Genomic DNA, 26198 nt, shown 5'->3' on the forward strand with positions numbered 1-26198 from the left:
GCGAAAGAACCACCATCTTAGCCACGTGGTTAAGGAAACAAAACACATTCCAAGAAAATGTGTATGTGTAAGAAAAAAGAAAGAGACCCTATATACAAAAGTATCACACCCGTGAAAAGAAAATACTTAAAACATAAGTGACCCCTGTTCAACGCAGTTCCAAAGATAACGTGGATACACCAAGAAAGAGAAAAATGAGACAAATGAATGCCTGTAGCCTGAAATAAGCATGGCTACATCACCAATGCGTTATTTATTGAAGCTTACCAAAATTATTAAGAGTGTAGGATATTTCTTTGATGATCAGCAAACAGAGAAACGTCAAATCCGTCAAGCTGTATTAGATAGAGAAGCCTTTCCTTAATGAGTAACTAATACTAAAATGCCAAGAAAGTAACGAATTGTAAAGCCAATATAAGCAAGAAAAACATACCCAATATGTAGCGACAATGAGACACAACGACCTCAGAGACCCAAGAGTAAACGATCTTTGTCTGAGGTCTTAATTCTGTAAGACAAAAGTATCGGATCAATAGTCGCACTCTCATAAATCATGAAACAATTAGCAACTGCAGATAATGCATTCCGCCCTTCATGTTATCCAATTAAAACATCCTAATTGTATATCAAGCACTCTAATCGAATATCCTAAACCCATAGTTACGCAAAAACGCATTAAATACCAAGGAAAATACGGTGAAACATAAAACAAAAGAGGAAAGAAAAAAGGAACAAAAACTGCCCGCAACTGAGGTCGGGCTTCACAAACGGCGACGCTAGTCTAGAAAAACTTCTAACATGTTTGAAACTGATCGAAAACCAGGCACATGCATATTCAGAACGAACATTGTCATACTAAGGTGACTGAGTCACCAATGAACAAACAATTTTGGTAAGCTTCAATAAATAACGCATTGGTGATGTAGCCATGCTTATTTCAGGCTACAGGCATTCATTTGTCTCATTTTTCTCTTTCTTGGTGTATCCACGTTATCTTTGGAACTGCGTGGAACAGGGGTCACTTATGTTTTAAGTATTTTCTTTTCACGGGTGTGATACTTTTGTATATAGGGTCTCTTTCTTTTTTCTTACACATACACATTTTCTTGGAATGTGCTTTGTTTCCTTAACCACGTGGCTAAGATGGTGGTTCTTTCGCTTTTTTCTCTCAGCTTATCATTTACGGACATTTGATATTTTAGAATGATTGTCTGTCTTTGATTACTTTGTCTGTTTTTTAAGAACGTTTTTGTATTGTATGCCATTTCAGCCCTGAAGAAGCCCGTGTTTGGGCGAAACGCGTTGGCTGACTGTTTTGTACGAAGTACAACAAGAACAATAAAAGACGGAAGATATAATACATCTCTTTTTTGATCTGTTCTGTGTTGTATTTGAGCTATTTGTGCCACTATATTGCCTCTCATCCAATTTGTTTTGTGTATTCTGCTGTAGAGACGAGAAGATGCTGGACTGTGAGGGCTGCCTAAATAGAAATGTGACTCTTGGCATTTATCCCCTTGGGACTATTTCATTAAGAGACTCACTGTTCCTTTCACGTTGGGCAATACTTTCTTGGGAACTGTGTCTATCCATGGAAATACACACTCATATATGAGCACTCCCTCGTGGAGGGTAAGATCTATGTTCCTTGGCTCATGTTACTCATGTTGGACCTTGACCTCTCTGTAAGGACACCCTCTCCAAACTTTTTATACATACCCCTCCTGTATTTCTGTCTCCATTTGTGCTGTCTTTAGGTCTCTGTGCATTCTACAACTGCTAACCAGTGCTAAATTGCCTGTGCTCACTCCAATTGGCACAGTTAATTTACTAATAAGTCCCAAATAAACTGGTACTTCATATACCCTGGGGAGTAAATTAAAAGCTACTAGTGTCCCTGCAGCAGTTATTGTGCCACCCGCTTAAGTAGTCTTTTTAAATATGTCTCAAGTCTACCATTGCATTGTGTGCGAAATACTATACTGCCATTTTGACCTGACAAAATAAACCCTTGTCAGGACTAAAAATCACATTATAACACATCACATATAAACCACCCCTCGGGCAGGCCTGAAACAGCACCTCGGGGCAGGGTGCAGTGTATTTAAAAAATTGAACATATAATTTTAAGCTTCATATGTCATGGTAGTGAAAAACTCACACATTCGTTTTTCACTACTGTGGGGCCTACCACTCCCAAAGGATAACATTGGGTTACCTTATTAGATTTAATAAGTGATAAAACATGGACCAGATCCTCCCTGCTGATTCTTCTGAACCCCACCCATTGCCCCAACCATTTGACCCTCTGGATCCTCCATTGAGGAGCACAAATGCCTGTAATAGCTTACCAGACAGTAGTCAGGGGGCCCGAAGTCACGCTCACACCTCAAAGATGCTCACCCTCCAGGCAAGTCCTGTTCACCCCAGAAGAAGCTGGCAGCACCTCCAGATGAGACCTCCCACTACTGAGCCCTTGTAGGTCAGGTCTCTTTCCTCTCTTCACTCCTTCACTCCTTCACTCTCACACAACACACTAACTTCATGCCTATGCCTACACGGTCTATCTATGACCATCATCATTTGTCATTGTCCGCCTTGTATTTGCTGCCACATGCCTCTGTCAGTTACTCAAATTCTAGGTCTTATCCATGTTAAACGCCCCCCCCACGAGACTCATCCAGTTCTCACACACAGCAGCAGGTGGCCCCATCCTCCCCACGTCGGAGCTCAGGCTCTCTCTCTGATCCGTTTAAAGGCTGTTAGTTCCCCCATAGAAGTAGGGTGTCCACCTTTTCCCCCACAAAACCCTCTTCCTCCTTCTCATTCCCTCTTCTTCTCCTCTCTTCCACCACATTTTCCCTCCATGGGTTGTCCATGCGCCCACAATGTTTATTGACAGTGACCTCACTGAATATTAATGGCCTCACCCCAGTACCTGCTCGTGGAGGGAGTTCGGTGGGGGCAGTGAGGCGGGGCGGGGGAGGGGCAGGGTGGGGAAATGTAAACACCGGAATATGGATGAACGGAGGTAAGTACATAAAACAAATTCCTTTGTGCGCGCTGCATCGCATTTTGCGATGAAGCGCACAAAGAAATTCGTTTTATTTATTTAAATGTGTACTTACCTCCGTTCATCCATATTCCGGTGTTTACATTTCCCCACCCTGCCCCTCCCCCACCCCGTCTCACTGCCCCACCGAACTCCCTCCACGAGCCGCTACTGCCTCACCCACTATACCAAGGTCCAGAAAATCTTTCAATATACCCATTCCTTACACCTTGATGTTGTACTTTTGTAAGAGACACACATATCCGAAGAGGAGAGCCAGAAACTCTGCAAGGACTAGGTAGGGCGCAAATACAAGGCACGCAAGACCCAACTGGTGGATGCTCCCTCCACTAAACTATTTCGGAAGGGCATTGTTGCAATCTTAATAGCCAAACATCTGCCAGCCAAAACTCTGCAAGTTTGATGTAACCCCCATGGTCACTTTGTCTATATTAAGATCGCCCTCCAGGACCAGGTTCTTCTGATTGGTTCCATTTACAGCCTGGTTCACTCCCAAAAAACTGCTTACTTTGCCCTGTCTCAGATCTTTTATTTGTTTATTTATCTGAGTTTTATATGGTGCTGGCTAGACCCGAAGGTATCAGAGCGCTTTACATAAGGATCCACAAAGTTACAAATTACATCAGTTACAAGTTGCATCAGTTACGAGAAAACATTTCAAGGGCGTCGGAACACGGAATAAATGGAGCTTAGAAGGGTAAGGGGGTGGGGTAAAGGTGTAGGAGGGAGAAAGGATGGATGAATAGACAAAGGAGAGTCTGCCCAAAGTACGGCTGGGTAGGTGACAGCCGAGGGGGAAGTCCACAGCCCATCTCCTCTATAGCTATCAGGTAGCTCCACCGGGGATCAGTCAAGCGGCTAGGTCTCGATGAGAAAACAATAAGAGAGCAAAGAGAAGGGGAAAGTAGGTGGAGTAAAGGGGTAGGAGGGAGAGTACAATGGAGAGACGAAGTGAGGTCTGCCCAATAACCGGCTGGGTAGGTGATGGCCAAAGGGGTAGTCCACAGCCCATCTCCTCTATAGCTATCAAGTAGCTCCACGGGCTTCGGCCAAAAAGCTAGGTCTCTACGGTCTCCACGATGTTGTTTTATCCCAGTGTTAAACCAAATGTTTGGGTGGCTGTCAGTAAGGTTAGCTTGACGCTTTGGCAGAAGGAAAATTACACATTAAAGGGCTGAGGTCCATGAGCGTTGTAGAGGGCACCCTCACCTTGAGGGATCATCTGATAAGAAACTGGTAATGTTGGTGCAATCCCCCCCAGCATGAGATAACAGAACAGGGTTGAACCGATCTCTACCTTGCAGCAGTGTCCGACGGCGATATCACTGAATGGATGAGCTGAAATCTGAGTCACGCGCGCCATCTTAGGGTCAGGCTCTCCTCGCATGAAGATCGCCATGGTGAAGAGGTTGGCTTTGCAATGACACTGTTCAAACCTGTGCCCCAACCCACTCCATCACCAACTGGCACCCGTCATGCTGGCGGTTCAGACTAGCGCCAATATTTAAGCCCATAGGAGGTAATCAGCAGCTATGCACATTATCATTCCAGCGTTGACTCCAGCACTTGGCAACCGGAGCTGCAGCTATGTCACAAACAGTCACTGAGGGAGACCATGGTACCACCTGCCTACATGCCCCGCAATGCTCCCAGCCAATTTTAAGCAATATGTCCAGACTCCACATCAAGGAGATCAGCTCCGCTACTATTCTCGGGGTTAGCACAACAATAATAACGCTCCACAGTCATCAGCTAGTCCGGTCCATTTGCTAATTAGCATGATGCGCGTCTCACTCACCCCGCCACATGAGCCATGAGCGCTGATCCGTCACAGCCCCGTACACTTCCAGTGCAGCCGGACACGCACCTCACTTGTTGCAGCGCCTGGGGTCAGCACCTCCACACAGTTCGGCACGAGAATAACTCCGCCATCCACCGCCGTGTGAAACTCCAACCGCAACCCCTCGCCGCAGACCTCTGATAGCAGGCGCCCTCTGGGAGCACGGGGAGCCGCTCTCATGCCAGCTCACCCTCAGGATACCGCTGTTTAGGGGGCATCGCTGTTGCAGGAATTCTGCTTTTGCACAGAGCTATGCGCAGGAGACCAGGACCTCAGAGAATTGTGGTGTACCAGAAAACTCCCCTCAGAACCCAGAACCCCTTATCCGACTAGCTTAGTATCTCATTCGTTAACCTAGATCTAGCTAGGTGGTCTCAATGTATAGACAAACCAGAACAAGCGACTTAGATATTTCTCAGGAGTGGTGGGAGTCCGAAATACCTGTTCGTACTTATTTATTAGTCCACAACATAATAATACAGACACGGTAAAGTTTAAAGAGTTTATTTTATAAACCTCGCGTCCTAAGATGCAGTACTTTGGCTAACACTAGCAGACTAACAATACAGATCAGAATCATGAGCATTATTATAATACCATATAGAATGAAAGGAGCAATCATACTATTAATGACAGTGGTATACGGCCACACTCCTTTCACTATAATCTAATACATTATTATTATTAGACTATTAGCAGGTCTCTTAGGCTAACCGGGGGGACCCCATACCGTATAGATCAGCTTAGTAGAATCACATCAAAGGATCAGCTCTCACAGCATGCATCAGCTCTTCTTGTTCGAATGAATGTAAAACCAAACTGTTCTGCAATATTAAAGACGCTCGTCCTTCAAATATTGGCAGCTGTATGCATGATATGTCTAACAAGTGGTACGATCAATCTAAATACAACACTCTGTACCTTCTAGTGACCCAGACGCGTTCTTTGCATGATGTACAGACCAAGGGCACATTTCACGGTTAAGAATGTGAAACAACAATTTGTTATCCTGTAAGGCAAAGTCGAGTCAGCATTTCTAAAATGAATAACACATAACAACAGTGTTGTGTGCAGCGCAGCAGAAACGACAAGCTTGCTTGTTAACTATGATCTCGGTTATGCTAACTTAGTGTTGTAAATAGGGCGTGGCTTCATCCATCTCACACCCCCCCATGATCGGAGCACTAACCAATAGGGATACACTTATCAAGAACGCAGAGTTCAAGCGATGCAGAACGGACTCAAGGGCATATAAGGTAAGTGTAAAGTCCGAGAATAAAAAAAATGTTCGTTTAGAAAATGAAAAATGATGTGGTAAAAGGGAAGCAAAATTTTCGTAGAAATTCAACAATTCTGGATGCAAGCTGCATTGACAATGTCAATCAGTCAATTCATGAAGGTATATGCACCGTAAGTTGCGACTGCTTCCAAGAGGAAATCATTGGAGCGTCCCGCAAAAGTATCAGCCATCCAGTTGAGCAAGTGAAAGGAACATACATGTTCGTCAATTATCGGAGCATCCAGCACCATGATAGGACAACTGTCAGTCTCCTCAATATAACTCCTTTCAAGGAAATCAATAGCTGCCTCTCCGATATCCCAGTTTCCACGGACTCCGTGTGCCGCACCCAAAGCCATAAACGCGACACCAGAACAGTCGAATTCATGAGCCACTAAGGGACACATTAGTTCATCAAAATCCGGGTCAGGCGACGCCAAGTTTGACAGGCACAAGTCCAGAGCCCATAGGAAGGGACAATCTAGGCAATGAAAAACAGGTTGCACACACGTAAAAAAGGGAAACCGGAAAGACAATCCATACTTGACGCTTAATACCGCCAGTGGTAAGGTGCCGTAGAAATCAAGCATCCGGCTATGAAGTTGGAGCAAGCGCAGCATTCTGTCTTGCAACTCCCGGTGTGCAGCCATAGCGAAGAGCGCAAATCAACAAGAGGATCCCAGCCACCAAAGCGAGGAGCAAGGGGAACCCTCCGAAGACACTTGAAAAAATAGAATGTAAAAATACGGGGATCACACCAAAAACAGTCTGGAAAGATGTCACGAGGCCGAAGCCCACAATTTAAAAAAAATTAACAAGGCCAGTCGTAGACGAAGCATTAAAGATAGTTTGAATCAAAGTTCCAAAATGGAGGGGGAGGTCAGTATTTAAAAGAGCTTGTACCTCAGTGCGTGTGTTTGCAACATTAAGAAGAAATGTTTCACGGGATGAAGTTAACGCAACCTCTTTTTTAGACAAAAGAGCCCTTATTCTGCTCATCCTATTGAACTCCGCGTTCAAGGTTGGAATCGCTGGCCAGATGGATATATCGAGTCGGCCTTGCGGGGGTGGGAAAAGGACGTTATTACAGCAAACTACTTTTTGTGAAACAGTCACTATGTAAGGAATACCCACTAGCATCCCACAGCAAGCTTCACTATTTAAAAGCAAATAACTACCGTTGGCAAGCAGCTTAAAAGAAGACGTTATAACTGGCATTGGAATCCCTTTTAGGACACAAGCTAAATTAGGAGCGTGTATATTGCAAGCGCCATGTAATTGTATATGTCTGCAAACAACAGAGTGATCAGGAGCGGAACTGCATTCTTCACCTTTTAAGTAAACTTCCTTGCCATCCCCCACGCATCTGTAAGTGAACGGAAGTGACCAAACTTCATGCAGAAACGCATCACCCAGTTGTTCGTATCTGCCGATAGCATAGTGTTTCATGCACGAACTAAACTTGAACAAACTGAACGGTAAAGTTACCAATCCGTGAACTAACCACACGGCTGAATTTAACTCAGCTACAGAAAAAGGTAAAGGTTCTAATTGTTCAATGTGCAGCAATACATAAGTAGCATCTTTCATGGACATGAACTGCTGTTTGTCAGTCAAATTAAACGGAAGAAACAACGATGAAATATTCATGTAATCCCAAGGGACTTTCCCTGCCTTTAACGTTTGCAATGTCCATGCAAACTGCATAATTGAACGCAATTGATTTTGACCATGATACAACACAGATACATCATCTTGCACAATGTCTACGACAGAAGAAACAATATTATCTAATGTATAAATTCTAGAAGACAACGTATTAATACTATTATCTATTACAGCCAATACTTTTTCCATATTGGCCTGGTCAATAGCACGTAGTCTAGAAGCAGCCTCAATTTGCGACAATTTCCAAACTTCATTGTAAAGAGCATAAGCCCATCGTTTAGATCTACCATTAACAGGACCCTTAATGAAATCATTCAAATCTATTTTTTCATTTAAACGTGACAAATGAAGTTTAACTGAAGTTAACGTGGAATGTTGCAGCCATGACTGACATAACTTACCTACAGAGTAGGTAGTCACCGTGTGTGAAGATGTGAAACGAGGGTCAACCCTAAGTTGTGTATACCCCAGAGTCAAATCCAGAAATCGACGTTGACAGGAATCTGAGCTTGTTTGCCATACCAACCAACCCTCAGGATTCAATGTTGAAATATTGAAGGTGCCATTGGAAACAAGCGACTGCAACCTAGTAAGGGACAGATCTGAGTGATTTTCCCAACCAGGATAAGCACCCAGATCAGGGATCGAGGGGGAAATTAATTTTTTAGATATAGCCAATCCAAAACAGGTGGTCTGAAAAATAGATGAATTTAAAAAATAAAATATGGTTAGGGATAAGACAGGCACGATGCAAAGCTTCTGTTCCTTGTACCTGCCACGGTTTAGTTCCCCAAACCGATTTAAGATCAATAGTAGATTTCCAAACTTCATAACCTCCAATTGCCAATTCCTCCATAAAGGCTTTGGAATACAACAATTTTGTGTGTGTCAGTCTGACTTTAGAAGAGGGTTCTACCGCTACCTTAAAATAAAAAGACTCAGGTGTTGACACACTAAAATCCGAAAAGTATGTGAATTTTTTCAATAAAGTGGCAGAGCTGCCAGGCACAGGGACAGGACAATGTTCCCATTGTGTGAAATTAACAAAATTTCTGAAAGTATTTGCTCTGTATAGGAAATGTGTGCCATAATGTTGAAAACAAAACTGCTCCTCATAGTTTGCAGTATTTAAATACAGATCTTCAGCATCAAATGCAGCATAATATTTTAAATCAGAAAACAGTGCTTCTATTGCTTGTACATCCCAATCATCTGAGCGGATGTTTTGTTTAACTACATCACCCATAGAAACACGAAAAACAGTTGGCACATTAATAACTTCGGTGGGACCATGAATTTGAAAGTTCACTGCATCCCATGCAATCCCATCACGTACAGGCCAGGCGGTGATGTTCACAAATGTCGGGTCTCTTTTCATGATGTGTGACGAGGAATGGGAGGCCAAAGTTCCATCAATTAATTGAATTGTAGAACGCTCATTCAGGTAGTGTCCATTGATAAGTCTAAAAAACACTACCACAAAGCCAATTGTCATGAATAAAAAAATACAAATCAGCACCAACCAGATGTAAGTCCAAGGTGCAACCAAAAAATGTCTCTTGAACCAGGCAAAAAATATAGAGATTTTGGAAGGGACAGTGGAAGTCAATGATTCAGTTTCAAAGGAAGAATGTGAATGGGTAAGTGTTGTTGTATTTAAAAGGGGCAAAGCGACTTCTGTAGGATAAGCATACTCAGGATCAGCGGGCAAACCACCAGCAGTAGGTGGCGGATCATTAACTGTGATCATTTCAATGGAAACCTCAGGCACGATGATAGAGGGTGGCATCACAACGGAGTTTCTCAGCATCGAAGGGCAGGAAACCGAAGGTGTCATACTATGGAGAATCGGCCACCCTGTGTAGCTTGACATTTTCAATTGAAATGTACCTTTTCTCTTTGCGACCAGGAAGTGGTGGTAAAACAAATGTACGTGTACCCAATACACCAAGCACTGGGACTGGTGCATGATAAGAGGGGCCAAACTCCTTCTTGTTCTCCACCTTCTCACGGACCAGATCACCAACTCGAGGCAGCCAGCCGACCACTGGAATCAGGAGCGCTTCTTCAGATGTAGAGGGCACGTGTTCCTTTGCTAGAGTGTCTCTTGCTTCTTGTAGATTCTGTAATACAGCACAGTGGTCATCGAGGTCAAAAGGCGCGGCAGCCGCCGCCATGTCTAGACCATCAAGGTCCGGAACAAACATTCTCACTCCAAAGAGCATCATGTACGGGGTCCTCCCACCCAGAGACCTTCTAGGGAGATTATTTAGTGCACGTTGGACGTCATACAAGTGGGCAAGCCAGTTCCGGCCTGTACCTAACACCTTGGCTGTCAATGATTGCTTTAGGTCATGGTTCATCCGTTCCACAACACTATTGCCCTCAGGCCGGTATGGAGACGAAAATTTGACTTGGACCCCCAAACTTCTCATTGCCTCTTTGTAAGCCTTAGAGGCGAACGCCGGGCCCTGATCAGAGTGAAGGGTACCACACGCAAAACTCCCTATAAAGACACGCAATGCTTTGATGACAGTCCTGGCATCAGCACTCCTTTGTGGCCACACCCACAGAAAACGTGTGCACGAGTCTACTGCAACCAAGATGTACTTGTACGCAGTATCAGAGGTAAAAGGACCGCAGTGATCTAAATAAACACACGCTAGTGGTTGATTAGATATATGCAGCTGCATCGGAGGTGGACGCGCAACAGAAGAAGGTTTGATCTGCCAGCAAATGTCACAATCAAGTACATAAGCCCGCGCTTGTTTATACAAACCGTACCACCAGTAACGTTGCTGCAAAAGAGAGACAGTTGCTGACACTCCAGCATGCGCAGACGCAACACCTTCGTGGGCAGCTGTTATCAGATTTGGTCTGCAGTCCGCGTTGGGAATCAATCTATCACCAACGTCGTTAATCCTCACTAATGGGACGTTATCAGGACTTAAGTGATAATGGTATCGAGAAGGGAAACCTCTAGGGAAGTTTGTCCCTGTCTCTGATGCCGCAATAGCTGCTAAGATGTCTGCATCTATCTTAGATTTTGATCTTGTAACTGCTGCTACTAAATATGTCGCCACTGCTGTTTTAGCTGCCTCGTCAGCCAAACTGTTACCGACAGCATGGACACCAACTCGTTGGTGACCAAGAGTGTGAATTACATCCACAAGTGGCAAACTCCCTTTGAGTTCTGACACTCGAGCCCAAATTGTTTTATGCTTTACTGAGCAACCTTTGGAGTCACGAAAACCATTCGTGATCCAAAAAAGTATATTGTCGTTGTAAGATTGAACACAATAGTATGAGTCACTCACTATAAGAGTAGTGGCTCTGTGATCAGCAAACTCCAGTGCAAGCACCAGAGCACGAAGCTCCGCCAGTTGCGCGGTACAATCACCCAATGACTGCGTATGCACTGCATCAGATTTGAACTCTCCATTCACGAAAGTACTGACTACAATTGCGCAAGCCGCTGAATAAGCGTGCCATGATCCAGTTGCGGGTTGCGCCGACCCGTCTGTGTATATGACACAATGGTATTCCTCAATAGGGCGCAATGACTGTGGAGCTGGATGAACGAATTCATACTCCAAACTCTCCTGAGTCTGCAACGCCGCGTCAAAGATGTATTCGACGTCGGGCGAAGCTAAGGAGGTTGCCCATTGTATCCACCTTGGATGCAAAGCCTTAGAATTTGGTACACTAGCTTTAGTGACTGCTTCAAGAGCAGGAAATGGTGTTACCACCAGCATGCGTTTTCCTTGTGATAGCGCACGTTCTTTCAGGATTGCCATCTGAACTGCTGTCAAGACTTTTTCAACAGTGGAAAATCGTTGCTCAGCCGAAGTGTACAGATGAGATTTGTAAGCAATGGGGACTGTGTCACCCTCATTGAACGTTAAGTACGTGAAACCTTCCGCCCCTGGAACAATTCTAATGACCAGGTTGGTATGGTTGTCACGAGTTTTTAGATATTTAGCTGTAAGAAGATCTGTTTGCAAAGTATATAATGCCAACGTGTGCTCTGGCAGCCAGCAAGATCTGGTATAAGTTGGTTGTATCAAGGCATAAAGTGTCTTGATACGCTGGGCATAATCAGGAATGTAGGATCGACCGAAATTCAGAAAACCCAGCAAGGATTGTAGTTTTTTCAATGTCGTAGGGATACGAAGGTTTGCGCATTTCTCAAGGAACTGCGGTGCCAAGCCTCGACCTTCATTATTGAGTTCGTACCCCAAGAACAACCCTGTGAACTCAGCAATGTGCGACTTCTTAAAGTTAAACTTGTAACCGAAGTCAGCAAACATAGTCACTATGTTATCCACACGAGCAAGGTGTGGAAGCAACTCGTCGTCTGTCAGATAGATGTCGTCGACATACGAGTATGCTTCCGGGTCTACCATCTCTAAGAGAGAGACCACGCGAGCGGCAAAAACTCCAGGGCTGTTTTTATAGCCCATCGGGAGACTCTTGAACAATTTTTGTTTGCCACCCGAGGTGAATGCTGTCCACTCATAACTAAGAGGGGCCAGATTATGGCAATAAAAGCCATTGGATAAGTCGAGCGTAGTTTTGAAACGTTTTCTCACAAGACTATCTACGAGAGCCGAACTATGAGTATTTTGTACCCCACACGTCCGGCAATGTGAGTTTAAATGCCGGTAATCCAAAACTAGGCGGTACGATCCGTCAGGCTTCGTTACAGTGAATAAAGGATTATTCATGGGTGACACACATGTCTCAATTACTCCTTGATATTCCAATTGTTCAAGGATTGACGCGACGTGAGGTCTAGCCTCGCGACGCATGGGATATTGGGGTTGAGGCTGGGGATCGGATTGCAATGGAATCTCGTGATTGGGAGAACATTTATCCCAGCCAACCTGATTATGATATAACGCAGGTGCAAGCACCTGTGCCCACTCCGCGGCCAACCTAGTAGACTCCTCCGTGGGCAGTGCGTGCCCAAAGGAAGGAAGTATAACTTCCTCGCCCCTAGGGGCGTCCAAAATGAAAGCCGGAGGCCAATCTTTCTCCGCCAAAAGAATATCATATGTGGTGGTAAGATTATCCCAAAAAAAAACCTTAATTTTGCGTTGTATGTCACCCTCAATATTAAGGACTATCTCAAATAATCTTTCTGGGGGGGCTACGCGAGTATCAGCAGTTTCAACTGTCACATAGATGTCAGTTGCTGTCGCCTCCAGAAATGGACGCAATGCTTCCCGCACTACTGTAACCTCCGCCGCGCTGTCTAGCAGCGTTAGTGCCCATGTCAGGTTCCGAAGCTGTGTCCTGACCATCTGAGGCATATCTCGCTGAGATAGCAGCAACTTTCTTTTTCTGAAACGGTGGACGCGGTCTGGCAGCGTCTTCTTGCTTGCCTTTACCGTCAGTCTGGCGGGGCTGGTCTCGACCTTGACTGCCCCGTCCTCTTCCACGATCTCCACCACCAGAGTGCGAAGTCGATGTTTCCTGTGAAGAACGAGGAGAGCGTTGTTCAGAAACCTGAAACCTATCAGGTGACTTAATACGAGAACGATCGCGCGAATCATAAGTGCGTTCACTATACGACTGAACTGGTGAGGCAGGACGAGAAACCTGTTTCTGTTGCTGCTTCTCTTGTTTTTTGGCTCGCCAACTTTGTTTAGGAAAGTTGGGCTTTTCGTCTTTTGTAGACGAACTCACCTTAGTTTGTTGCACTACATCTGGAATTTTGATGGTGGGTTTTACACCTAAGGCACTACGTCCAACCATCCTGTAGGCTTTCGCAATAATTTTTGCGAATTGCCGAGGCTTGTCTTCATCAGCCAGAAGCTCCAGCATATTGCCAACTTGGAACTGCATGGCATCTCCTTTGAGGTTGCCCATTACCATGGAACAAACCACATCGAAACTGTCGACCAGCCTCATTCCCAACTCAATAGCTGCCTCCGCACCATGACTTTCTTGAACTTTCTTGATGACGGAGGGTAGTACAGCCATAGACGGAGTGCCGTAGCACTTCGAATATGTCGCAGCAAAGATCTTGCCCCAATTGTCACAATTAACAAGCTCAGGGACACAGCTCTGAGAAGCGCAGAGCCAAGCACAAGATGGTGGCACGCTTCGTGACACCGCGCCAGGAGGTTAACGATAACAGCGTGTGGCAAAGCGTTCACCGGACAGGAAGGGCAGACGTCACAGAAGATGGCTGGAGGCAACACGAGACAGGTAGGGCTGCGCACGTGGAGAGTATGCGCGCTGTGGGGGGCTCGTGTGCAGTCTAAATGGCACGGTTAAACTGCCATGTTCAGATAACTGCATGAGCATCCAAACCTGGAAAGTAAAATGCCTCCACTCACCGTAAAACACGCGGCCACAATCACCGCCCTTCCTAACCTGTGCATCGGTTGGCCAGAGGTGCCGCCTCTCACAATGTCTGTCATTAATTTTATCAAATTAACCAAAGTTGAAGTTGACACGGTCCAAGCCAGGTGACACACAGGACCACGACACTCGACTTGTGTGCTACACACCTTTCATGTGGTGGAAGGAAAAATACACCAACACTGCTGCTGCCACAGCACGACGCTTCCCACGTAGATCGAGGGCCCAATCAATCAATCAATCAATCAAGGCATTTATAGAGCGCACTACTCACCCGGAGGGTCTCAAGGCGCTTGGGGGGGGGGGGGGGTGCCGCTACTGCTCAAACAGCCAGGTCTTGAGCTTCTTCCTGAAGGACAGGTGGTCTTGGGTCAGGCGCAGGTCGGTCGGGAGGGAGTTCCAGGTCTTGGCGGCCAGGTAGGTGAAGGACCTTCCTCCTGTTGTCGCTCTTCGGATGCGGGGGACGGCGGCGAGGGCGTGACTGGTCGATCGGAGGTGGCGTTTGGGAGCGTAGAAGTTGAGGCGGTTGTTGAGGTAGCTCGGGCCTTGGTCGTGTAGGGCTTTGTGTGCGTGGGTCAGGAGACGGAAGGTGATTCTCTTGTTGACGTGGAGCCAGTGCAGGTCTCTCAGATGTCCGGAAATGTGGCTGCGTCGGGGGATGTCGAGGATGAGTCTGGCTGAGGCGTTCTGGATCCGCTGGAGTCTCTTCTGGAGCTTGGCGGTGGTTCCGGCGTAGAGGGCGTTGCCGTAGTCCAGTCGGCTGGTGACGAGGGCCTGGGTGACCGTCTTCCTGGTCTCGGTGGGGATCCACCGGAAGATCTTGCGTAGCATGCGTAGGATGTTGAAGCATGATGAGGAGACGGCGTTGACTTGTCTGGTCATGGAGAGGGAGGAGTCCAGGATGAAGCCCAGGTTGCGTGCGTGGTCTGTCGGTTTGGGTGCGGTGCCTAGGGCGGGGGGCCACCAGGAGTCGTCCCAGGCGGAGGGCGAGGAGCCCAGGATGAGGACTTCCGTCTTGTCTGAGTTTAGTTTCAGGCGGCTGGTCGTCATCCACTCGGCTACGTCTTTCATCCCTTCGTGGAGGTTGGTTCTGGCGGCGGCGGGGTCGTTGGTCAGGGAGAGGATCAGCTGGGTGTCGTCGGCGTAGGAGATGATGTAGAGGTTGTGTTTGCGTGCGATGGCCGCGAGGGGGCTCATGAAGACGTTGAAGAGGGTGGGGCTGAGCGAGGATCCTTGAGGGACGCCGCAGATGACTTCGGTGGCCTCTGACTTGTACGGTGGTAGGCGGACTCTCTGTGTCCTTCCGCTGAGGAAGGAGATGATCCATTCCAGTGCCTTCTCCTGGATTCTGACGTTGCTGAGGCGCTGCACTAGGGTGCGGTGGCAGACAGTGTCGAATGCTGTGGAGAGGTCTAGGAGGATGAGGGCCGCTGTTTCTCCGTTGTCCAGCAGGGCTCGGATGTCATCGGTGGCAGCGATGAGGGCGGTCTCGGTGCTGTGGTTGGCTCGGAAGCCAGACTGTGAGGGGTCGAGGGAACCATTCGTCTCGAAGAAGGCGGCCAGCTGCTTGTTGACGGTCTTCTCGATGACTTTGGCTGGAAACGGGAGGAGCGAGACGGGGCGGTAGTTCTTGAGTTCGGTGGGGTCCGCTGTTGGCTTCTTCAGTAGAGCGCTGAGTTCGGCGTGCTTCCAGCTCTCAGGGAAGGTGGCGGTGTCGAAGGAGGTGTTGATGATGTCCCGCAGGTGGGGAGCGATGACAGCGTCGGCTTTGTTGAAGATGTGGTGAGGGCAGAGGTCGGTCGGAGATCCGGAGTGGATGGTGTTCATCGTGCGGGTGGTGTCTTCTGTGTTGATCGGGGTCCAGGCGTTGAGGGTGGTGGTGGGGGGCGTTGGTGCGGTCGTGGGGGGCGTTGGTTGTGTGCTGAAGCTGTTGTGTATGTCTGCGATCTTGTTGTGGAAGTAGGAGGCGAGGGAGTTGCAGAGGTCTTGCGATGGGGTGATGTCGTTGGTTCCGGCGTTGAGGTTGGAGAGCTCCTTCACGATGTTGAAGAGTTCCTTGCAGTTGTGTGCGTTGTTGTCCAGCCGGTCCTTGAATGCAGTTTTCTTGGTGGCGTGGATCAGTTGATGGTGCTTTCGGGTGGCGAGCTTGAGGGCAGTCATGTTGTCCGGTGTTGGCTCCCTTCTCCAGGCTTTCTCGAGGGCTCGGCAGTTCTTCTTGGAGCTCTTGAGTTCGTCGGTGAACCATGGGGCCTTCTTGCTGCTGGGTCTGCTAGGCGGGGTCCTCAGTGGGGCGAGTTCGTCCACGCAGTCGCTGATCCACTTCGTGAGGTTGTCGGCTGCCTGGCTGGGGTTCGCTGAGCTGGCGGGAGGGTGCTAGCTCAGGGAAGCAGCGAGCTGGTCTGCTGTGATCTTGTTCCAGCTTCTACGAGCAACCTGTTGCTGGTGGTGGTGGATCGTGGTTCTTCTGAAGGTGAAGTGGACGCAGCTGTGGTCCGTCCAGTGGAGTCCGGTGGTGTGGCTGAAGACGATGTCCTTGCTGGATGAGAAGACAGCGTCGAGTGTGTGTCCGGCGAGGTGGGTGGGGGTGGTCACCAGCAGCTTCAGTCCGAGGTTGGCGAGGTTGTCAAGCAGGGTGGTAGTGTTGCGGTCGTTGTTGTTCTCCAGGTGGAAGTTGATGTCTCCGAGGAGGATGTAGTCAGCGGAGGGGAGGGCGTGTGGGCTGATGAAGTCGGCGATGTCGTCGCTGAATTGTGTGCGTGGTCTCGGGGTCGGTAGATGAGGGTGCCTCTGAGGGTGGTCTTGGGGTCGGTGTGGATCTGGAAGTGCAGGTGTTCGGCGGATGTCAGGGTGTCGTCGGTGTTGGTCGTGATGCGGATGGTGTCCCTGTAGATGATGGCGATGCCTCCTCCCATCTGGTTGACGCGGTCCCTTCGGGTGATCTTGTATCCGTCCGGGATGGCGATGGCGATGTCGGGTGCTGAGGAGTCGTTCATCCAGGTTTCCGTGAGGAAGGCGACGTCAGGGGCTGTGGTGTCGAGGAGGCTCCAGAGTTGAACGGCGTGTCTGTGGACGGAGCGGGTGTTGAGCAGGATGCACTTCAGGTGGTTGCTGCTGGTGTTTGGCTTGGTGGGTGCTGGTGCAGTGCTGGTCCGGGTGCAGGTGAACTTGCAGGCGTGGCAGCTGAAGGGTCCGTGGGTGCGTCTCGGGGTGGCTCGGTAGCATCCAGGGGATCGGCCGGTGTTGAGTGCATTGAGGGTGGCGGCGTCGTACGTCTGGCGGGTGGGGTGGGCACTGCGGGGGCCAGGGGTCCTGGCACTGGGCGCGGTCCAGGCGCAGACGGGCTTACCTTTGGCGCGCCCGCTGCGCGTCAACGCTGCGCGTTTGCCACTCTGCCATAAGTGGAGAGTGGGGGGGCGGAGCGAGGGAGGAGCAGCTGGGAGGCGGGAGCGGGGCGGCGAATGGGAATGGCTGTATAGGGAAGGGGGCGGGGCCGCAGGGGGCAGCGGCGGGGAGGTGGCGGGAAGCGCGGCAGGGGCCGGGAGAGACAGGAGGGGAACAAAAACACAGAGGAACAAAAAATAAACTACACGGGGCACAGGAGAAAACAAGGAGCAGAATTACACAGACAATCGGATTCGAAATACAAACGCGGCGCAGGCGGGGTCAGAGCACCAATCAGCGGTGCACAGGAACACAGCTGCTGGCAGCGGCGGCGCTGGTGGCAACGAGGGGCAGCCTGGGCTCACTCCTGAGGAGTGTGCACGGGGCGAGGGGGTGACCGGCCCAATGGGACAGAGGTCACTGCTCTCCACCGTGTACACTACACCCTAAATGGTCCAGTGGGAGGGAGGAGCAGCTGGGAGGCGGGAGCGGGGCGGCGAATGGGAAGGGCTGTATAGGGAAGGGGGCGGGGCCGCAGGGGGCAGCGGCGGGGAGCGGGGAGGTGGCGGGAAGCGCGGCAGGGGCCGGGAGAGACAGGAGGGGAACAAAAACACAGAGGAACAAAAAATAAACTACACGGGCACAGGAGAAAACAAGGAGCAGAATTACACAGACAATCGGATTCGAAATACAAACGCGGCGCAGGCGGGGTCAGAGCACCAATCAGCGGTGCACAGGAACACAGCTGCTGGCAGCGGCGGCGCTGGTGGCAACGAGGGGCAGCCTGGGCTCAGTCCTGAGGAGTGTGCACGGTGCGAGGGGGTGACCGGCCCAATGGGACAGAGGCCCACACAAAATAGGGAACACAGAAGGATGGGCAAGCCACTTGTTGGGGAGACCATTGATAGTAGGAGTCTAACAGTAGACAGATGGGTGACAGCAGACTCACTGTTGATGAGGTGTCAAACGCCCAGGCTTCAGGCTGTCCAGATGGTACAGGACACTGGTGGGGCTGGCCAGGGCGTTACCTTTGAGTTTCAATTGACGTTTTGAAAGTCCTTAAAGTCTTTAGTTCCTTGTCCTTTAGTTCCTCAGTTGTCCTTACTCCTTACTCCTCGTGTAGGTTCAAGATCGTCGCCAAAATGTGGTAAAGGAAGATGCACAGTCCAGCTGTATAGATAGAATAATCCTTTATTGTAACTTGGTTCCAGGATAGGAGAGTAGGAGAAGATAGATGATACAAGTACAGCCCCACTAGGAGCAAGCTCCTAGCACCTCAGCCTGAGTTTACTAACTGACACTCTAAACACAGAGAAGCACTCAGGCATTCTATGATGACATGGTTAACCCTGGGAGGACAACTACGCTACGCTCGCAAAGTTTGCGTAGTTTGTGCTACTTCGCACTACGCAAATTGCACATAGCACAGTGCAAAATTGCGTAGCGTAGTTGGCATTTTTTGCTCGCTCGCGGTCCTCAACGTCAAGTTGGCGACCGCGAGCGAGCAAAATGACATCCCGGAGAGACTTTTTCCTTGTTCGCGATCAGCAACATCAAGTTGCCGATCGCGAGCGTGGAAAATAAAACTCCCGGCGATATTCTCAACACAGGGAGGTCAGATTTCTCATTGCGAGTGGTCACGTATGCTCGCGACCGCTCGCGATGAGAAACTACCAGTCCGTGTTGAGAAAGCTGCCGCTCGAGTAAAAATCTACTCAAGCGGCAGAAAACGACAGCTCAGACTGTGCAAGATGCCGTTTCCAATGATTGCACAGTGCGGACACGCATCCGGCACTGTGCAATCATCGCGAACAGCGCACTACGCAGTTCACGTAGTGCTACGCGTATCTCGCGAAGTGCACTTCGCGTAGCTACGCGTAGCGCTACTACGCAAACTACGCCCAGGGTTAGTCATGGTGCATTCTAATAGAGCAGTACAATGGAGAATAGTAGAGAAGTAATTTACTACATAATGCATAGTCAGAATAGAGCTGTCTCAACATGGTTTCCAGGGGCCAATCCCTTGGGCCTGTTGATTTATAAATAGGGAGGGGGAAGTTCGGCACCCCTCCTTGAGCCTCAATATGTTCCTGGGGGCCACATCCCAGGGGGCTGCAATTTTCAAAATGGGGTGGGGTCCCCCCCCAGGTGCCATAATATGGTCCTGCGGACCCCATCCTGGTGACTGGCTCAGGGACCGTGTCTTTGGGGCCCCAACCCCTGGGACGCCATCTTTTCCATGCCTGAAAGCACAGGCAGGGAAGTTTAATGTGCTCCCATCCAGCAGGAGCAGAAAGCAACTTCCACCTAAGGGGAACACATAACATTTTCCATGCCTGTGTTCTCGAGCAGGGTAAAACAGAATTGTTCCTGCCCGGAGCCAAAGAAAAGCTACTCCTGTGCAATGGCGGCAATGCTGGCTCCCACTGCACCTGGGATGGGTGCTGCCAGAGGAGCTGAGGAGCTGGTGGGGCTGCAGGGGCCTTAGGACTTCCCTTGCAGCCTTCAACATGGGACATGTTGTAGGGTGCCCTGGGTGGGAACCTTGAGGCACCCCACTTAAAAAAAAAGAAAAAAGCCAATTCCTGCAGTAGCAGGGAGCTAGCGGGCCTGCAGAGGCTTGTGGCTCCCCTGTGCTCCTCAACAAGTATAAATTAGTTTTTTTAAAGAAAAGAATTGCCGGCTGTTGCGTGGCCCATAGGGAAGCTTGCAATGAGCTGCAGGTGCTGTGGAGGCCCTGGGGCTCCACCCACAACCCCTGACAAAAAATACTGATCTGGATATCCCATGTGGGCACCGTACACCCACAAATAAATGTAAATACATGGATTATAAAGGTGCAGCAGGTGTCACTCGTTTATCATTTCTTGCAAGGAGAATTACATAATGCCTTGTGAGGGCTTTTTAAATATATTTCATGGAACCTGGTGGGTTTTATGTTGTGGGAGGCTGCAGTAAGTGCAGCAGCCCCACTGCAACGTTAAAAAAGTAAGTTTACTGGGTCATTACATCCATGACTCCAAGAAAGATTTCCATGTTTTCTGAAGGACTCCTAGCTGGAGCTCTATGTTTTTCAGCTGGAGTGCTGACCCCATTTGTGGTTGATTCTATGGCTGCACTTCTTAGCTTGAAATTTTTAAAAAAGAGACTCAAAGACACGTTCATGTTTTTTAATAAAACTATGAATTGCTTTATGACAATCTCTTTCATTAAACATTGCACTGTGTCAATTAATTAATTAATGAAATATGCATTTCATTATAATTATTAAGAATTGTTTGACAAAATGAATACACATACTTTATATATATTTATGTCCTGACCCCTTAATAAAGCAAATAAGCTCACTTTATAGTTTAGTGTTCCAGCCCTTTAACAAAGTCAGTAGGTCTGCCTTACTTAAAATAACATCCTTTATATTCAGCTGTACGGACCAGCAGGGGTTTGGGCACCAGGACCTGGCCAAACTTCCGGCGTGCCCACGGCTCATGGGCAGACTTTATATTTAAATGAAAATGTCAGTTAAAACATACCCTTTTGAACCAAAAAACACACTCTAATTCACCAACTGTAGCTATCTCAGGCAACTAAAACTTTTGCCCTAAAGTAACTATAACTTGCACCCCCGCCATGCACAGTCATCAATTATGTAATTTCAGATGCTTCAGTAGTTTTTTTCAATGAGGTCATAGAAAATGCCATGAGTGATGTTATATGTGAGGTAATTAGCAGTGTAGGGCGAGGGCACAAGTTATAGTTACTTTAAGGCACACTTGAGATGACAACCTGGTGAATTTCAGTGGCTTGTTTGTTTGAAATGTCATTTTTTAACTGACATTTTCACATAGCTATAACGTCACTTTAAGGTTTGTTTTCAGTGAATTTCTAAGGCTTTTCTTAATGTACAGTAACATGTTATATCAAATCCTAACTATAATGTCACTTTAACCTTTGTTTTTTTCAGTGAATTTCTATTTTTTTTAATGTAAAGTCAGATTACACAACATAACATAACATGTGCATTTGTAAAAGCACACATTCACCCAGAAGGGTATCTTGGTGCTGAACAACAGATGTTAATTGATACCCAAATCAAATCAAATCAAATCAAATCAGGTGTTTGTTAAGCATGACTACTCACCCGTAAGGGTCTCAAGGCGCTGGGGGGGTGGGGTGGGTTTGCAGGTTCCAGTCCATCAAGGAGGGGGTCTGTCGAAGAGCCAGGTTTTGCGTTTTCTTGCGAAGATGGGGAGCGACGTTATCTGTCTGAGGTGGAGCGGAAGGTCGTTCCAGGCTCTGGCCGCACGGAAGGAGAAGGAGCGGCCTCCCGATCTGGTCTTTCTGGTGCGGGGGACCAAGGCGTAGGAGAGCTGGGCTGATCGTAGGGTCCTTTGGGGCAAGTGGAATTTGAGTTGGCTATTCAGGTATGCTGGTCCGGTGTTATGGAGGGCCTTGTGAGCGTGGGTTAGTATCCTGAACGTGACTCTAGCTGCGAAGGTGAGCCAGTGGAGTGTGCGCAGGTGCTGGGAGATGTGGCAGTGTCTTGGCAGGTTGAGGACCAGTCTTGCGGCGGCGTTTTGGATGTTCTGTAGGTTGTGAGTAAGGTTTTTGTTTATTCCGGCATAGAGTGCGTTGCCGTAGTCGAGCCTGCTGGTGACCAGGGAGTGAGTGATGGTCTTTTCTGTGTTTGAGGGTGATCCATTTGAAGGTCTTACGTAGGAGGCGGAGACGGAGTTGATCTGGGGGTCCATTTTGAGCTCTGAGTCCAGGATGATTCCCAGGTTGCGTGCGTGGTCCGTGGGGGAGGCTGGGTTTGGGCCCATGATGAGTACTTCCGTTTTGTTGGTGTTTAGTTGTAGGCAGCTGTTTTTCATCCATTTGGCGACGGCTTCCATGCCTTCTCGAAATTTGTGTCTGGCGGTGTTGGGTTTGTTGGATAGAGAGAGAATGAGTTGGGTGTCATCTGCGTATGATACAATGTTGAGTCCGTAGGTTCTGACGTTGGGGGCAAGCGGAGCCATGTAGACGTTGAAGAGCGTAGGGCTGAGGGAGGACCACTGGGGGACTCCGCAGGTGGTAGTACAATGGTACTCATTTTATTGACTTTAGAAGAATGAAACGTTGAGTGGACAAGTTGGGGTTTGAGTCCACTACAAAGATAAACCAAAAGCTCTTGCAGGGCATTATGGGGCGCTCCTAGTTTTGGGTGCCCCAGTTCTGACTGTGGGCACCCACAAAATCTTGGGTGCCATGGGGAGGGGAGGGAGAGCCACCACAATGGTGGGATCCTACCATTGATATGTTTTTGTTTTAAATATGGTGCCCCTGGGGCACTCACTTCTTGTACAACTTTGGGAGCTGCAGGGGGAGGCTAAAGGCTCCAGCAGCCCCAGTTGCCTCACCAGCCAGCATTGTGGTGCTCGTGGGTGCTGACACCAGTCTCCTTTGCTCCCATCCGGATGGAAGCAGCTGATTTCACTGATCCCACCCGCGCAGGAACAAAGATGTGTTTTCTGCCTGGGAGAGTGCAGGCGGGATATCTATTACACATGAAGGGGTCTGCGCACCCCTCTCCCCTAATTTGGTAGAAACGACCCCAGGGGATTGAGTCACTGGGCCCTCACAGAGGCACGAGGAGGTGAGCTACAAACCCCCTTTCTAATTTTAAAGAAACCACCTCATGACTCACACAGGCACAAGGAGAGGGGTTGCATGTCTCTCGCCCTTAATAATGTTAATGGCTGGCAGGATGGGGACCCTGTGGCCTCTTATAGGCTCAGGGAGGGGGTGCTATGTGCTTCCTCCCTTAATTTAAGATGTGGCCCTGGGGGTTTGGTCTTCAAGATATGATAAAGGCTTTCGAAAGGAAGGCCGCTTGTCACCCTCACCGTTAATTAAATACAGCCTTGATATAAGATCCCCAGGGCCAGAAAAACGATTGGTGATGCATGTCCCATCTCCAAAAAATTTCAAAGTCCTGACCACCAAGCCCTAATTAACCCTGGGGTTGTGTTTTTTAAGCATGCCTTTTTTCATATTTTACCTTAGATTTATGGACGTTTTTAAAAGAAAATCTTGTGAAATATCCATACCTTTTGAACCTAAATTTCTCAAAACCTAAATATACGATATATATGTTACATAGTGGCAGTCACTACTGTGTAGTTGTGGTTCAGCTCCATTCTCCATCAAAAAGGAATCATTGGATTTTGATTGTTTATGCTCTCAACAGATCTACGTCAAATTTGGAACTTGCTTTGCAAGGACAATTAAGTTCTTGCAGGCAAAACTTTGATCAGTTCCTTGGAGTGGAAAAAAACTTAACAGGGGTTAAAAAAAAGATGAGTTTTCCCATGTCAGCCGCCATAGGATGTATTGTTTGCACCTACATTAAAGAAATACACCAACCATAGCGGGTAGAATTTTACTCAGAACGTGTGTTTTTGTTGTTTTGGTGTAGACCAATTCACTGGTGTATTGAGATATTAGCGTTTGAAAAATGTGACTGGTGAAAGGGTTAATAATGTTGTATATCTAGTCATTTGAAAAGCCGTTTGTTTATTTTCTCCTACCTTTGGTTTGATGAATGTGCCTACACTGTCATAGAATCTTAATATGCTGAGATTCCTCATGGTATTTTCAAATGTATGCAGGTCCATCAAGTCAGGGCCCATTTGAAAATATTAAGTGTTTATTTGGTAATAGGTTTGGCACTGTTTGATTGTAACAAATTGGTTTGACACATTTAGTCCAGCAACATTTTTCTCAAATGACTACCAATATTTATTTACTTTTACTTTGACCGAGTCTCACCACCTGAGACTCAGCCACAGTAAATTCATGGTAATTGGACTGACAATTGGTAACCGCCAGTCCACCTTTTAAGATAAGGCTGCTTCTGTGCATTTAGGGCAATTGGCACAGGGCTTATTACATGTGAACACAACATGTGCACATGCATGTGTGCACTTGTGTGAGCTGTGCTTATGAGACTACTGTTGTGCACAGCCCAATATCTCCACAAAAATAGCCTGCCACAGAAGGGAGTCTGCAAAGACTGGTGCTGACCTTGGATGTTCCTTATATAATGAGTGTGAATTCATAGTGTAGGTGTGCAGGGCTTACTGGAAAATATGGAGTGCTTTCACTTAAACGAGAACTAAAGTCCAATTTTGCTCCACTTAGACTTAGACGGTTGTGCAAGGTCTCAAACTGGGATAAAACATTCACACTGAGTTGGAATTTGCAGATTCCAACACAAAACATGTACATCTTATGGGACTTCAAAAATTGCCATATAATACTCTGGCTCGGATCATAATTGGATTCCAGAAATGTGTGCCCCCTACTGGGCCGAGATAATCACTTTGCTCACCAGCAGATGGAACAAAGGAATCACCTGACAAAAGGAGCAATTTGCTGGGAGAGAAAAGTTGAGTGTGGAATATCTGCATCTTATAATTAACTATTCACACTGCACATAGGCTGGAACAGCCCAGATTCACCAGTACAACGGAGAGGGCCAGATCTCTGGAGCCAGCACAATAGGGGCTGACCTTTAAAGTTTTGGCGGAAAGGGAATTAAGCAGTGATGTTAGGGAGGACTAAATAGAGGCCCTCAGAGCAGCTCTTTCCAGAGGAAACCTGAAGTCCCCATGTTGGATTGTCCAAGAATGCTGTGCAGAAGGGTTGATATAGAGATGAAGGGATGATGTAACATTCTAGGATTGGTCAGTGGTTCCTAGCAACTAGAGCTTTCCACCCCCACTTACAAATTATTGCATAAGGGAAAGACAGTTGAGATGCCCCTGTACCTGGGAGACAATGATGGCAGATAGGATGCCCAGCTGGACAGAGAAGCCACCTGGTGACCCGTGAAGATGGACTAAGGATTTTGACTCAAGCTTACACTCAGGACGAGGATGGGTCTCTCCAGAGCCAGTGGTGCTTGCCAGCTCTTATGCCCTGAGGACCAGTTGGAGAGGGGCAGTCAGGTGAAAGGACCTGCTGGGGACACTGAATGGGTCTCAAAGCATCTCTCTGGAAAAAGACCTGGACTCCAATGCCCCCCGCATGACATCTACAAGGCTCTGCGTCTAGGGGAGTGTGGCAAGGAGGTGTTCTGATATCTCATTGAGGAGGGGCTGTGCAAGATGCCCGCAGCAGCAAGGGAGGAGCACCTGGAAACAGACAAAGGAGAAGGTTGGAGCAGGGATCAAGAAAATAGAGGTCAGCAAGCCCGATTAAAATGCACTTGGCAGTTCTTAGTATCAAGGTCTGGCCATCAGAAGCAAACTGAGCTGGGTATAGAGAAAAAGTGGCCAATGAGGCCAGGGCTATGTCACTTTAAAGAATGCTGCTTTAAGATAAAGGAATTACGAAAAATGAGATTGTTGTGCTCTGACGGATTTTTGAAAATTACCTCAGGGGTAGGCCAGTTCCTGGGGACAGCACATCTTTCTTTTATTAGTCCTCTTTGATGAGGGGGGGGGGGGTGAGACCTCATCCCCATGCTTACCCTCTAGCCTTGGGGACCCCCATCTTCCCAGATATTATTTTCCTGCCTTAGGGACCCCATCTTCGAT

The 26198-nt window shown here is 48.0% G+C and overlaps 1 long non-coding RNA gene across 1 annotated transcript in view; it reads right to left on the reverse strand.

Moving 5' to 3' along the window:
* Positions 1 to 443: 443 nt before the first annotated feature.
* The window catches only part of LOC146870111 (uncharacterized), a 43875-nt gene continuing 18120 nt past the window's right edge, over positions 444 to 26198 (reverse strand). Inside the window, exon 3 of the long non-coding RNA XR_014958988.1 lies at positions 444 to 508. This is a non-coding gene — a long non-coding RNA (uncharacterized LOC146870111). The remainder of the gene's footprint in view (positions 509 to 26198) is intronic.

The sequence above is a fragment of the Triturus cristatus genome, chromosome 1_1 (assembly GCF_964204655.1).
Source record: "Triturus cristatus chromosome 1_1, aTriCri1.1, whole genome shotgun sequence".
Taxonomy (NCBI): domain Eukaryota; kingdom Metazoa; phylum Chordata; class Amphibia; order Caudata; family Salamandridae; genus Triturus; species Triturus cristatus.